This window comes from Rutidosis leptorrhynchoides, chromosome 11 (genome assembly GCF_046630445.1).
Source record: "Rutidosis leptorrhynchoides isolate AG116_Rl617_1_P2 chromosome 11, CSIRO_AGI_Rlap_v1, whole genome shotgun sequence".
NCBI lineage: Eukaryota > Viridiplantae > Streptophyta > Magnoliopsida > Asterales > Asteraceae > Rutidosis > Rutidosis leptorrhynchoides.
The window spans coordinates 54,766,495-54,779,543 of record NC_092343.1 but is presented as its reverse complement, the minus strand read 5'-3'; positions in this window follow the sequence as shown (position 1 = coordinate 54,779,543).

Sequence of the window (13,049 nt, the reverse complement as noted above, 5' to 3'; positions counted from 1 at the left end):
ATAGTGGTTGAACTTAAAATTAGTTGCAATAATTGTGAAGTTGTAAGGGACACCAAACCAACCTAAGTTAGATTATAATCTTGAGTAATATCATTGTGAATTGGTTAGTAACTCTAGGTTAATGACAGTTATACTTAGGTTATTAGTCTTAAACTGTAGGAATCGACAGATAAATACAGTGTCACATCATTGTAATTGTTTACTTAACGAGTTTAAACGAGCAATCCTAGCCTAGGGAATTGTAGCTAAGTGGATACCCTTGCTTCTTATTGAATTAAGTTTAATTTACTTTCGCGTTTAATCAATTTTACAACAAAACCCCCTTTTAAATCTTAGAATAATTAATAGTTCAAGTTTTCAATTACCTGCTCTCTGTGGAACGAATTGGTCAAATACTTGTTTAATTACTACACGAACTTGTTACAGTTGCTTGTATTGTGTGATAATCGATAGGTATTTAGCTAATAATTTAGAGTACGAAATTACACATCAACTCTTTGGCGCCGCTGCCGGGGAGCGGTGTAATTATTGGAAATTTGGTTAAGCTTTTGATTATTCGATCCTTTTGTGAGAAGCAATTCTTGCAAAAGTTCCTTTTCTGTTATTTTTGTTTGATTTTACGCGCGGTTTTGTTGTGGTGTGATCGCAGGTTAGGTACAAATAACTCTGGAACCGTATAGAGTTTACTACACACGCAGCAAGGCGAAAGAAGAACAGGAAATCGCCGAGGATTTCGCTGAGTTACCTTTTTATATTCCGGAATTTGAGTATATTAAGGAAGAAGTTAACATGGCTGAAGGAGCAGCAGGACAGACTATGGAAGCATTAATGAAAGCCATAAGGGCTGGTAATGGACATGCTATCAGGCAACCACCAGTCACTACAGATTTTGAAGTCAAGGGACAGATTCTTAATATGATAACTCATCAATGTCAGTTCAGGGGTACACCGAAAGAGGATGCATTCGAGCATCTTCGGAACTTTAAAAGCATTTGCAACTTGTTCAAGATTGCAAATATCGCGGAAACAGTTATCTATTTGAGGGTTTTTCCTTGGTCTTTGAAAGATGACGCCAAGGATTGGTTAGACTCATTGCCTGAAGGTGAAATTGATAGTTGGGCTACAATGGAAGATAAATTTTTGCAACGTTTCTTTCCCACTGCAAAGGCCGCTCAACTGCAGAGCGAAATTAATCACTTTCTTCAGAAGCCACATGAGACACTTTATGATGCTTGGACACGATTCGGAAAAATGTTACGTAATTGTCCTCAACACGGGTTGAACAACTTCAATAAGGTCCAAATTTTCTATAAAGGTGTTAATGTGCCAACAAGGAAAGAACTTGATATTGCTGCAGGTGGTTCTTTGATGAAAAAGACTCCGGATGACGCTTACGAAATCATCTCAGATACTGCCACGCATTCGTATGATTGGCATCAAGAATTAGATGTTTCTCGCTCTTCTCATGTTGCTAGTACCGAAACTAGTGATGAGCTCGCATCGGTTAGAGCACAACTAGCAACTGTTAAAAGACAAATGGAATCAATGACTAAAGAGATGCATGCTATGAAGGTGGGTTGTGAATTATGCCAAGGACCGCATCTTACCAAAGATTGTGATCAAGCGTCAATGGAGGAACAGGCTAATTATCTGGGTTATGTTAAGAAGGGTGATTTTGCCCTTGGTAAATTTCCAGGTGGAAGACAGTTTTTCAATCAGGCGAGCAATACGGGTGGTAACAATTATTAGAGTGGTAATCAAGTTTATCAAGGTAATCAGGGTTATCAGGGCAATCAGAAGGTTTATCCGTACAGGCTGCCTGGGTTTAATAATAGAAATCTGCAAGCACCACCTAGGAATTTCCAGCAGCCTATGCCACAAGTCCAGTAGCCAGAAAATAAGATGCCTCCGTTGGAAGAATTGCTAAGGGGTTTTATCATGAAAACAGATGAGAGTATCACTGCTTTGAGGCAAGATGGGGAATCGACAAAACAGCAAGTTAGAAATCAGCAGGCTTCTATTCAGAACTTGGAACGGGATGTAGGACGTATTGCTCAATCGTTATCGGAGAGACCACCGGGTGCTCTCCCAGCTAATACGCAATCTAATCCCAACAACAAGTTGCCGGCTAGAAATGAACACGTGAATGCTATAACCACTCGAAGTGGTTTGGTTACTAACAAGGAGACTCCGAAATCTTCTCCTATTGTTTCTTCTAATGTTTTGCAGGTACCTATTAATGAGGAGCAAAAAGAGGAAGAGCCCGAGTTAGAAAAGTCGCCTGACGAAGAGAAAAAGGAAGATGATCCACCGGAGATCATAACTAAATCACTGCCGTTGAAGGAATACAAGGCACCAATTCCTTACCCGAAAGCGTTGAAAAAGGATAAGCTCGCTAGTCAATATCAGAAATTTGCAAACATGATTAAGCAGATTAGCGTGAACATGCCACTAGCGGAAGTGCTTCAAGGGATGCCTAACTATGGGAAGTTTCTCAAAGATCTTATCTCCAAGAAAGGTAAGTACCATGAGGTATCCGCCGCATTCCTCCATAAGGAATGTTCGGCCATCTTGAAAAAGAGCAAGATGCCTCCAAAATTGGGCGACCCGGATAGTTTTCTTATCCCTTGCGCTATGGGTAATTCGGAAGTGTACGATGCACTTGCCGACTTAGGTGCTAGTGTTAACCTTATGCCATATTCGTTATATCTTAAACTCGGCCTAGGTGACTTGAAACCTACGAGAATGGGGATTCGCTTAGCGAACCACTCTTTTGATACCCCCATTGGAATAGCCGAGGACATATTGGTAAAGGTTGAGTCACTTGTATTTTCAGTTGATTTCGTGATCTTAGAGATGAGAGAGGACACTAAGGTGCCCATTATTCTAGGTCGGCCATTCCTTAACACCGCGGATGCTATCATCCATGTTCAAAAACAACAACTTAGCTTAGGTGTTGGGAATGAGAGGGTGATTTGTCACATTAATAAAGCCATGAGACACCCTATTTCAACCGATGATGAATGTTTTGCTATTGATGTTATTGACGATTGTGTTGAGCATGATTTGCAGGAATTGTTAAGTGTAGACACGTCGGATGTAATCATGATGGGTGAGGTCAACGGTGACTTCGACCCAAAGTTGAGTTGGAGGAATTGCTAAAAGAGGATGAGCTTAAAGAATCGGAATCATTTGAAACTATCTGGTTGAAAAATGAATTCCGTATTAAAACATCTCTCGAAGAACCGCCCACCTTGGAGCTTAAGGAGCTTCCACCTCACATAGAATATACTTATCTTCAAGGTACGTCTCAATTGCCAGTTATTATTTCTTCGACACTTACCGGCGACCAAAAGGGTCGGTTGGTTTCCGTTCTCAAATCCCACAAAAGTGCAATAGCTTGGAAAACCTCGGACATACCGGGCATCAATCCGGCCTTTTGTACTCATCGAATCCTAATGGAAGATGATTTTAAACCAGTGGTACAAAGGTAACGTCGTCTAAACCCGAATATGAAAGAGGTCATTAAGAAAGAGGTGGTTAAATTGCTCGATGCCGGGTTAATTTATCCCATCTCGGACAGCCCGTGGGTAAGCCCTATTCAAGTTGTGCCCAAAAAGGGGGGGGCACGACTATTGTTCTCAACGAGAAGGACAAACTTGTCCCTACTCGAACTATCACGGGATGGAGAGTTTGTATCGATTATCGTCATTTAAACGACGCCACTAGGAAGGACCACTTTCCGCTCCCATTTATCGATCAAATGCTTGAGCGTTTAGCGGGAAGGGAGTTCTATTGTTTCCTAGATGGATTTTTAGGCTACTTCCAAATCCCCATTGATCTGAAGGACCAAGATAAGACCACATTTACTTGTCCTTTCGGTACCTTTGCTTATCGACGAATGCCATTCGGGCTATGCAATGCCCCGAGCACCTTCCAAAGGTGTATGATCGCCATCTTTCATGACATGATCGAGGACTTCATGGAAGTTTTCATGGACGATTTTTCTGTCTTTGGAGACTCTTTTCGATTCGTGTCTTGTAAATCTTGAAAAAGTGCTTAAAAGGTGTGAGGAATCAAACCTTGCTCTTAATTAGGAAAAATGCCACTTCATGGTGAAGGAAGGCATTGTCTTAGGGCACAAAATCTCTCATGCAGGTATTGAGGTTGATAAGGCCAAAATTGATGTTATTTCAGGCCTTCCCAAACCTACAAACATTAAAGCCATTCGTAGTTTTCTTGGTCATGCGGGATTCTATAGACGGTTCATTAAGGACTTCTCTAAGATTTCCCGACCATTGACTAAACTCCTTGAGAAGGACGTTCCTTTTGACTTTAATATCGAATGTGAGAACGCTTTCAACTTCTTAAAAGAGAAGCTCACACACACTCCTATCATGGTATCTCCCGATTGGTCTCAACCTTTCGAGCTCATGTGTGATGCTAGTGATTTCGCGCTAGGCGCGGTTTTAGGTCAACGCCACGTTAATCACTTTAAACCTATTTACTACGTGAGTAAGACACTTACGGGGGCTCAATTAAATTATACCACTACGGAAAAAGAGCTCCTTGCGGTCGTCTTTGCGTTTGATAAATTTAGGTCATATTTGGTGTTGTCTAAAATGGTCGTTTACACCGATCATTCGGCCCTTAAGTACTTGTTCTCTAAACAAGATGCTAAGCCTAGACTCATTCGTTGGATTCTTCTTCTCCAAGAATTTGACATTGAGATCAAGGATAAAAAGGGTGCCGAAAATTTAGCCGCAGATCATTTATCTCGTCTTGAAAACCCAAACCTAGAGGAATTCAATGAATCGAACATTCATGATACATTCCCCGATGAGTCCCTTATGGGTATCGAAATTGAATCCGAAACTCCTTGGTTCGCCGAAATTGCTAATTATCTAGCCGCGGGCATTCTTTCTAAAGGTTTAACTTACCAACAAAAGAAGAAATTCTTTGCGGATATTAAGTTTTATTTTTGGGATGCCCCACATCTTTTTCGAATTGGGGCAGATCAAGTGATTCTTCATTGTGTTTATGGGAAGGAAGCTCAACAAATTTTAGAGCATTGTCACCAAGGACCCACAGGTGGGCATCTTGGAGCTAACTATACGGCTAAGAAAATCTTCGATTCGGGATTTTATTGGCCTACCATTTTCAAAGATGCTAGTGCCTTTATCAAAACTTGTGATGCTTACCAAAGGGCGGGAAACATCTCCAAAAGAGATGAGATGCCCCAAACGAGTATTCAAGTTTGTGAGATATTTGACATTTGGGGGATAGACTTCATGGGACCTTTTCCCGCGTCCAACAAATGCAAATACATCCTTGTGGCGGTTGACTATGTGTCAAAGTGGGCCGAGGCCAAAGCTTTGCCTACTAATGACGCAAGAGTCGTCGTTGACTTCCTTAAAAATCTCTTTTCGTGTTTCGGGCTTCCAAAAGCCTTGATTAGTGATCGCGGTACGCACTTTGCAAATCAACTACTCGAGAAGGTGCTTAAGAAGTATGGAGTAACCCACCGTTTCTCCACGACTTATCACCCCCAAACGAGTGGCCAAGTTGAGAATACTAACCGCGCGCTAAAATGCATTCTTGAAAGAACGGTGAAAAACAATCCTAAGATTTGGAACCGGAAGTTGAATGACGCACTATGGGCATTTCGAACTGCGTATAAAATGCCCATTGGTACTACACCATTCCGTCTCATTTATGGAAAAGCGTGTCATTTTTCGGTTGAAGTGGAGCATAAGGCGTATTGGGCACTTAAACAGTGTAATACGGACCTTAAGGAAGCAGGAGAACATCGGTTTTTGCAAATTCGTGAACTTGAGGAATTGCGAAACCATGCTTATGAGAATTCGCGCATTTATAAAGAGAAGACGAAGTTATGGCATGATGCGCGTTTGAAGATGAGAAAAGAATTTGAACCGGGTGATAAAGTTTTGTTATTTCAATCTAAGTTCAAATTCTCCGCCGGAAAGCTTAGGTCACGATGGTCCGGTCTATTCGTGGTAAAGAAGGCTTTTCCGACCGGGCACGTGGAATTGTTAGATAACGAGGGTAGAAGCTTTAAGGTGAATGGTCATCGGTTAAAATTATATCACGAGGCATTCGATAACGCCGGGAGGGAGAACCTCACCCTCTACCCGAAAGACACATGAGCATGGACATGAGTCGAGAAAACGACTCGTTAAAAAATCAAATCGTGTAGAGTTTTGTATTGTTGTTAGGTAATTTGTTTGTATTTTTAGAAAACCATTAAAAATCCAAAAACATTATAGAATCTGAAAAAAAAAGTCACCAAAACGCGACCAACCCAATCAAAACGCGACAGAATGGTCAGAACGGACCCCATAGGTTGTCGCGTTTGGGTCTACATTGTTGCGTTTGAATCCAGTTTGTCGCGGAACGCAATAGCTTGTCGCGAAACGCGACCAGTTCAGCAGGTCGGGGTATTTTAAGGGTTTACAGCCTGATTCATCACCACCACTCTTATATTTTTTATCTATCTCGTATTTTCTGCTCTCAATTGGCCATAACCCATCAATTAAATCTTGAATTTTCTCACGAATCTTCATTTAATCAACACTAACATCATGGCTAGGGTATGATTTAACATCTTCTTGCTTGTTTTCATCTTTTTCTCATGATTAATTTCGAATTTCATTAGGGTTTAAGTGAAAAACAAGTGTGGGGGTGTGTTTATGTGTTATTGTTCGATTTTTATTGGAGATTATGTATGCTTAACATGTTATTACTTCGATTTTCATGCCTATTGTTTTATAATTTCGTTCTTTGAATTCTAGGGTTCTTAGGTATGATTAATTGGGGTTTTTGAATTTGTGAGTTAAATTGATATGTTTTGCATGTTGTAAGGTTGTTAGTTGAGTATGATTACCATGAATGCATGTTTAAATTGTCTAGATTTTGATTTTGAATTCTAGGGTTCATGTGTAATTAGGGATTTTGACTTGGTTGACTGGGTTTGACTCAGTTTGACTTTTGGAGTGTGTTTAACATGTGCTGATGATATGTATGCTTTGATTACGTGTTTGGATTGTTGATTTACTTAGTTAAAGTTGCATAAGTTACTAAGAGGACGATGTTAGTAGATTGATTTGTGTTGATTTAATTTGATATCCATGCTTTGAATTGTTTATAACTGTGAGGATTTGTATGATGATTAAGGATGATACTTGGGAATTTGTTATAAGTGCATGACAGTTGTTGGAGTCTTATATGATCTATGCTTTTGACATGTTTTTACGTAACCATTGACATTGTGTGCCTTAAGTATACTTTTGAAGGAATGCAGGTTATCGCTAACGCTAACATGTCCTTTGGGATATATCTTTTGGGTTTGTCATTGTGTTTGTTTTTCAGACAGGAGGACGTGGTAGTGCTAGGGGTGCTTCAAGTTCCGGTACTGCGGCCGGTGCAGCTCAGGAGGTTGAACCACAACCTCCAATTGCTCAATCAGAGTTGCATGTTAACTTAAGGTTTAGTGGTCGATCCGAGGTAATTAAACAGAGGAAGGCGGATGTGCAAGAATTGATTCGAAAAGAATTTGAACCGCATCGGGTGGTTGATTGGAATGTTTTGCAAAGGGGTGGTTTACATGCTACGGTTATGGAGTATTTGCAGTTGGAATGGCGTGGTAATGTGTATAATGATTGGGTTGCTTTCTTTGGTATCCATGAAATAGTTTACCGGGAGTTGGTTAATGAGTTTTACGCTACGTATGTGACGAACCTTCACCCTGAAAACGTTGATGATCCAACGTTTATGACTTTTCGATTGGGTGGGGTTAACCGCTCTATGTCATTATTTCAATTGGCTATTTGTTTGGGAATTTATACCGATGAAGAACGAACACGAGTTAGTTTTCGAGATTATCTTTGGAATGCTGAAAGGGTTATTGATATGATTGATCCTCGTGAATTTGATGCAGCTAGAGTTTGGGGGGATATTGCTTCTGATTCTGAATGGAGCCCGAGTAACTGTCCTTGTGTTAACATCATGGATCTCGCTCTTCGTGCAATTCAATGAATGGTTGCGCATACTATTACACGTAGAAGAAGTGGGAACGAGAAGGTCTCTTTACCGGACCTTTGGTATGTGAACCAATTCTGAACCAGGACACCTACTTCGGTTGCTTATGGAGTGGCTAATTTTCTAAAACATCAGGGTAGTGGACTTCATTCTGGGGGAAGTCCGATTCTAGGTGGTCAATTTATCATGAGGATTGCATCAGTTTTTGAGATTGATAGATCGGATATGGAGCGAATTATTACTGAGGCGGTTGTGTTAGGAGAAAATGTTTTCGAGGAGCAAGAGTAATCTCTATTGAGCATGGTCAGGTTATTCCGTATAGGGTTCGTCGTCGTCGTCCCCGAGATGCGCAGGGGGCACAGGAGGAGGATGAAGAGATGGACGAAGGTGGTCAAGATGCGGGTCAAAGTGTCGGGGGTCAACGTTTTACTAATCGAGATTTGATGGAACAGATGCATACTATGCAGCTCTATAATGAGGAAACCCGAGCACGCTCGGAAAGTCAGATTGCATATGGTATTAGTGAGGTTACGTATCATCACGATTGGCATCGACACAACATGGAGCTTGTTTCTCCTAATACCATCTTTACACCTTATGGCACTCGTGTTCCATGGACTCCGGAGTCGACGGGTCCTTATCGGGTTTATGATCGCACAGCAGCTCAGGAAGTTTGGGAGGATATGGTCAGACGAAGAGGAGCAGGTTCTAGTTCTCAGTATGATGAAGGAAACCAGGGAGGTCAGTCAGGTGGTGGAGGTCCTTATGGAGGGCAGTATGATGGCTCTTATGGAGGGTATAACCCTTGGTGATTGGATACGGTGGTGGCAAGCAAAATAAACATTTTTTAATATCGTTTATTTGTTTTTATTTTGGATGACTGTAATCTTAATTAGGATGATGGTAGTTGTTAGTGTTTAAACTTAATACTTTGGATTTTAAATGGGGCGTTTCGGTACCGTGGTGGTACCACCCCATTCATTGTGGTTGTGGTATGTATGTTTTCGTTTCAGGTTTCACGGTGGTTGTGCTTTATTATTTTTCAAAGTCTGGCAGTAAGTTCAGCACCTTACTTGATTATGATATTTTGGTGATCGAGTGGATGCCGATGTTCTTATGCTGGCAGTAAGTTCAGCGCCATCGTGCACCGTCTTTCCGCGATCTACGGATCTAAAAATCCGGGTTTCTTTTTTTCTTTTCTTTTCCCTTTTTCACTATTTTGTCCTCTCGAATTTATTTTGGATTTTATGATTTCATGTAAATGAGGGCATTACATGATCTTAAGTGTGGGGGGGAAAGATAAATTCTCGCGGATTTTTGAAATTTTTGCATGTTTTAATTGCCTACTGGTCAAAATTTGTGGAGTTTTTAAACTTTTTAAGGTTATAATTGAGATGTTTACCCACGAGAGCACCTGTAGTGATTAGGGATTGACTTGGAATTTTTGGTTTTGGCCGGTGAGGTTTATTAGTTTTAAGCAAATCGTTAGTGATATGTTAATTATGAATAGACCTTTTTGACCATGACTTAGGAATTTTGAGTATATAAATACTTGAGGAAAGACAATTGATGAAAGGTGAAAGTTGAAAAGGGATAAATGTTGGATAAATTTGGTTAAAAATGTTAAAAATTTAATCTTATTTTATCTAGTTTGGTATTTGTTTCAAAGATGACAATGCAACTTATTTTTGTCAAGAAATGAAGAATAACGGTATTTAGGGCTTTAGGGTAAAATGCGAGAAAAATGGTTAAATTAGAGATTAGGATATAAATGGCTTCGTATTTTGTGTTTATGGCTTTTTGATTCTCTTAAAGAAGTGTTATGCTCATAAGTGCTAGGTATGTAAGCTTGAAGAGGAAAAATCACAAATCTCTGACTCCAATGGACCCTTTAAGGGGTGGCTATTACCGACTATGGTGTGAATGGTATTGCTTTATGTCATGAGTTAAGGACTTCCTACAATAAATCATTCATCATCATCGATCACATCATTATCCATCCGCTACATCATACATTGCGGGTTCTACAAAGTCACAAATTGAAGACGAGGAAGACATTCAAAGAGAGTACTATTAAAAAAAAAAGAAAGAAAAAAAAATTGCTTATGAGATCCGAGCTTAAGTAGTAGTTTCTAAGACTCGAGCCGATAGATCCTTTGGGGGTGCTAGATCACCTAACCACCTAAGACCTTTTTCCGGTTTGGGATCGGTTGGTTGAAGGTTCGCTACACGGGTCAAGGACGTTACTATCTCAAGGCAAGGTGATAATCTTTAGGTACTCGTCTCATAATTATGCAGCAGTGATCATCTTTAGCTCATGATGTGGGAAATTCCTAGTAAGACTAGACTTTGGGAAGAGTTACCTTTGCGGGGTACTTTGGATAAGAGAAATGTGACCAGTATGTGGATAGCTTGCATATTTAGAAATTATCAGCATGAAATGGAATCAAGAGAGTTAAAAAGTTTAAACGGATTTCTCTACATAAACACAGTTATGAATCTATTTATAACTGGATCTTTGATTAAATTGTGAAGTATTGGTATTTGCAATAGCGCCTTAAATATTGTTAGTAGGCTATCTTGATGCGAATAAGGGTCATGTTACAAATACTAAACCTTATAACGTAAGATTTTTTTTTATCATTTGTAATCATTTTACACCAATTGTATTTGAATGTTTTTTTTGGTGATTAGTTATTGAGGTTGGAAAGTAGGTCTTAAGGGTTGATTGATGTAAAGAAAAGAAGGATATTGAAAGCCTAGTAATGTGATTTTTAGGGAAAGTTAAGTGAAAAGAGCTTAGGCTTTGAGATGAAAGGTTTGTGTTAAGAAGTAAAGTTGAGGAAATTTTTGAAGTTTGAGTTATCAACCCAAATTGTCTTTTACATCTCAATTCATGACCTAGAAAGGATGTTTTATGAAAATTTGTTTGCAATAAGGGCCACTTAGGATTTTTATTTTGAAAAGTGTTTGAATGAAAATGGGGGGAGAAAGGGGGGTGCGTTTGATGGTTTGTATGTAAGTGACAGGAATGTGAGGAATTGTTTTGTGAGGAAATAAGCTTGTTCGTGAAAAGATGAAGAGTACGAGAGCTTGTGGAGGATTGACTTGAAGGCTTGAATCTTGCGGAATTTTGTTGAAGATTATACGTACAGTTATTGTTTCAAGATTGACTTGCTTGAGGACAAGCAAGGTTCAAGTGTGGGGGATTTTGATAACGCCATTTTCATTCATATATTTTGAGCGTTATCTTGGTCCATTTGTTGATATTTTAAAGACTTTGATGGAGATATCGAGTTATTTGAGCTTAATATGAAGAAAGTGTCAAGTTATGGTATGTTGGCTCATTAACGATGATTTTTATTGAAGATATAGCCAAAACGGAGTTAGAGTTGAAGATAAATGCGTATCGGGTGAAAAAGTCAGTTTCCATCGCTTCAGGATGATGTTTATCGCGTTTTGGTCATCGTGATACGTGACAAAGTGCATCAGAACACGACATGGAAAAAGGGTGTTCTGACCATTCTATCGCGTTTAAATGACTACTGTCGCGTCCTGGTTATCGCGTTTCGCGATGATGTTGTCGCGGATCGCGATGGTGTGTCGCGGAACGCGACCTGAGTCGGTTTCAGCTGTTTTTCCATATTCTATAAATAGACGAATTTTACCCCAATTTAGGGTATGCAGTTTTATTTACGAATTTTCTTCCTCAGCAACATTAGTTACGAATTTCTTTGTCTTTCTTCATTATTTTACAAGGGTTTAAGCTACAATATCATTCTTGGTCAGTTTAATCTTTGTATTAACTTTTATTATGTTTATTAGTTTGTTCTTCATTCAATTCAATGATTATGTTTAATTGTTCTTATTATTTACTTGTTCTTTGCTTTACCATGAGTAGCTAAATATTTAGTATTCACTTAGATGCATGAACCTAGGTGATGGATTGCGATCTTTTGGTTAGTAACAATTAATTAAAATTACACAAGTTTATGTCTAACTAAGATCCACCGTTATTAAAGCTTATTGATTGTTAGATCACGGAAGTTATTGATTAACTAACGACAGTTAAATTGATTAATAGCTTTTACTAGATTATTGAACGTAAATAATTTAGGAATACGTGAGATTTTATGAGGGACACCGATAATAAAATTAATCGTATAGTGGTTGAACTTGAAATTAGTTGCAATAATTGTGAGGTTGTAAGGGACACCAAACCAACCTAAGTTAGATTATAATCTTGAGTAATATCATTGTGAATTGGTTAGTAACTCTAGGTTAACGACAGTTATACTTAGGTTATTAGTCTTAAACTGTAGGAATCGACAGATAAATACAGTGTCACATCATTGTAATTGTTTACTTAACGAGTTTAAACTAGAAATCCTAGCCTAGGGAATTGTAGCTAAGTGGATACCCTTGCTTCTTATTGAATTAAGTTTAATTTACTTTCGCGTTTAATCAATTTTACAACAAAACCCCCTTTTAAATCTTAGAATAATTAATAGTTCAAGTTTTCAATTACCTGCTCTCTGTGGAACGAATTGGTCAAATACTTGTTTAATTACTACATGAACTGGTTACAGTTGCTTGTATTGTGTGATAATCGATAGGTATTTAGCTAATAATTTAGAGTACGAAATTACACATCAGAATTGCTACAGTAAAAATTGACTTTGCTACAGTAACTCTGCTACAGTAAAACCATTTTTGATATGAAGTAAATGACCAAAACACTTAAATGTATAAGTTATACCTCGAGTGGTATAGTTTATGGATGATTTAAGACTATATTTTGTCAAAGGTACGATTCACGAAACGTAAAGTACAAATTTTCTCAGTATACGATAGAACGTTCGAAAAACCAGAACCGGGACATAAGTCGAATGATGACGTACGACTAATCGAAACAAAAATTACAAATCAACTATGCACGGGAATAAAATATAATATATAATTAATTAATTTAAATTATATATATTATACAT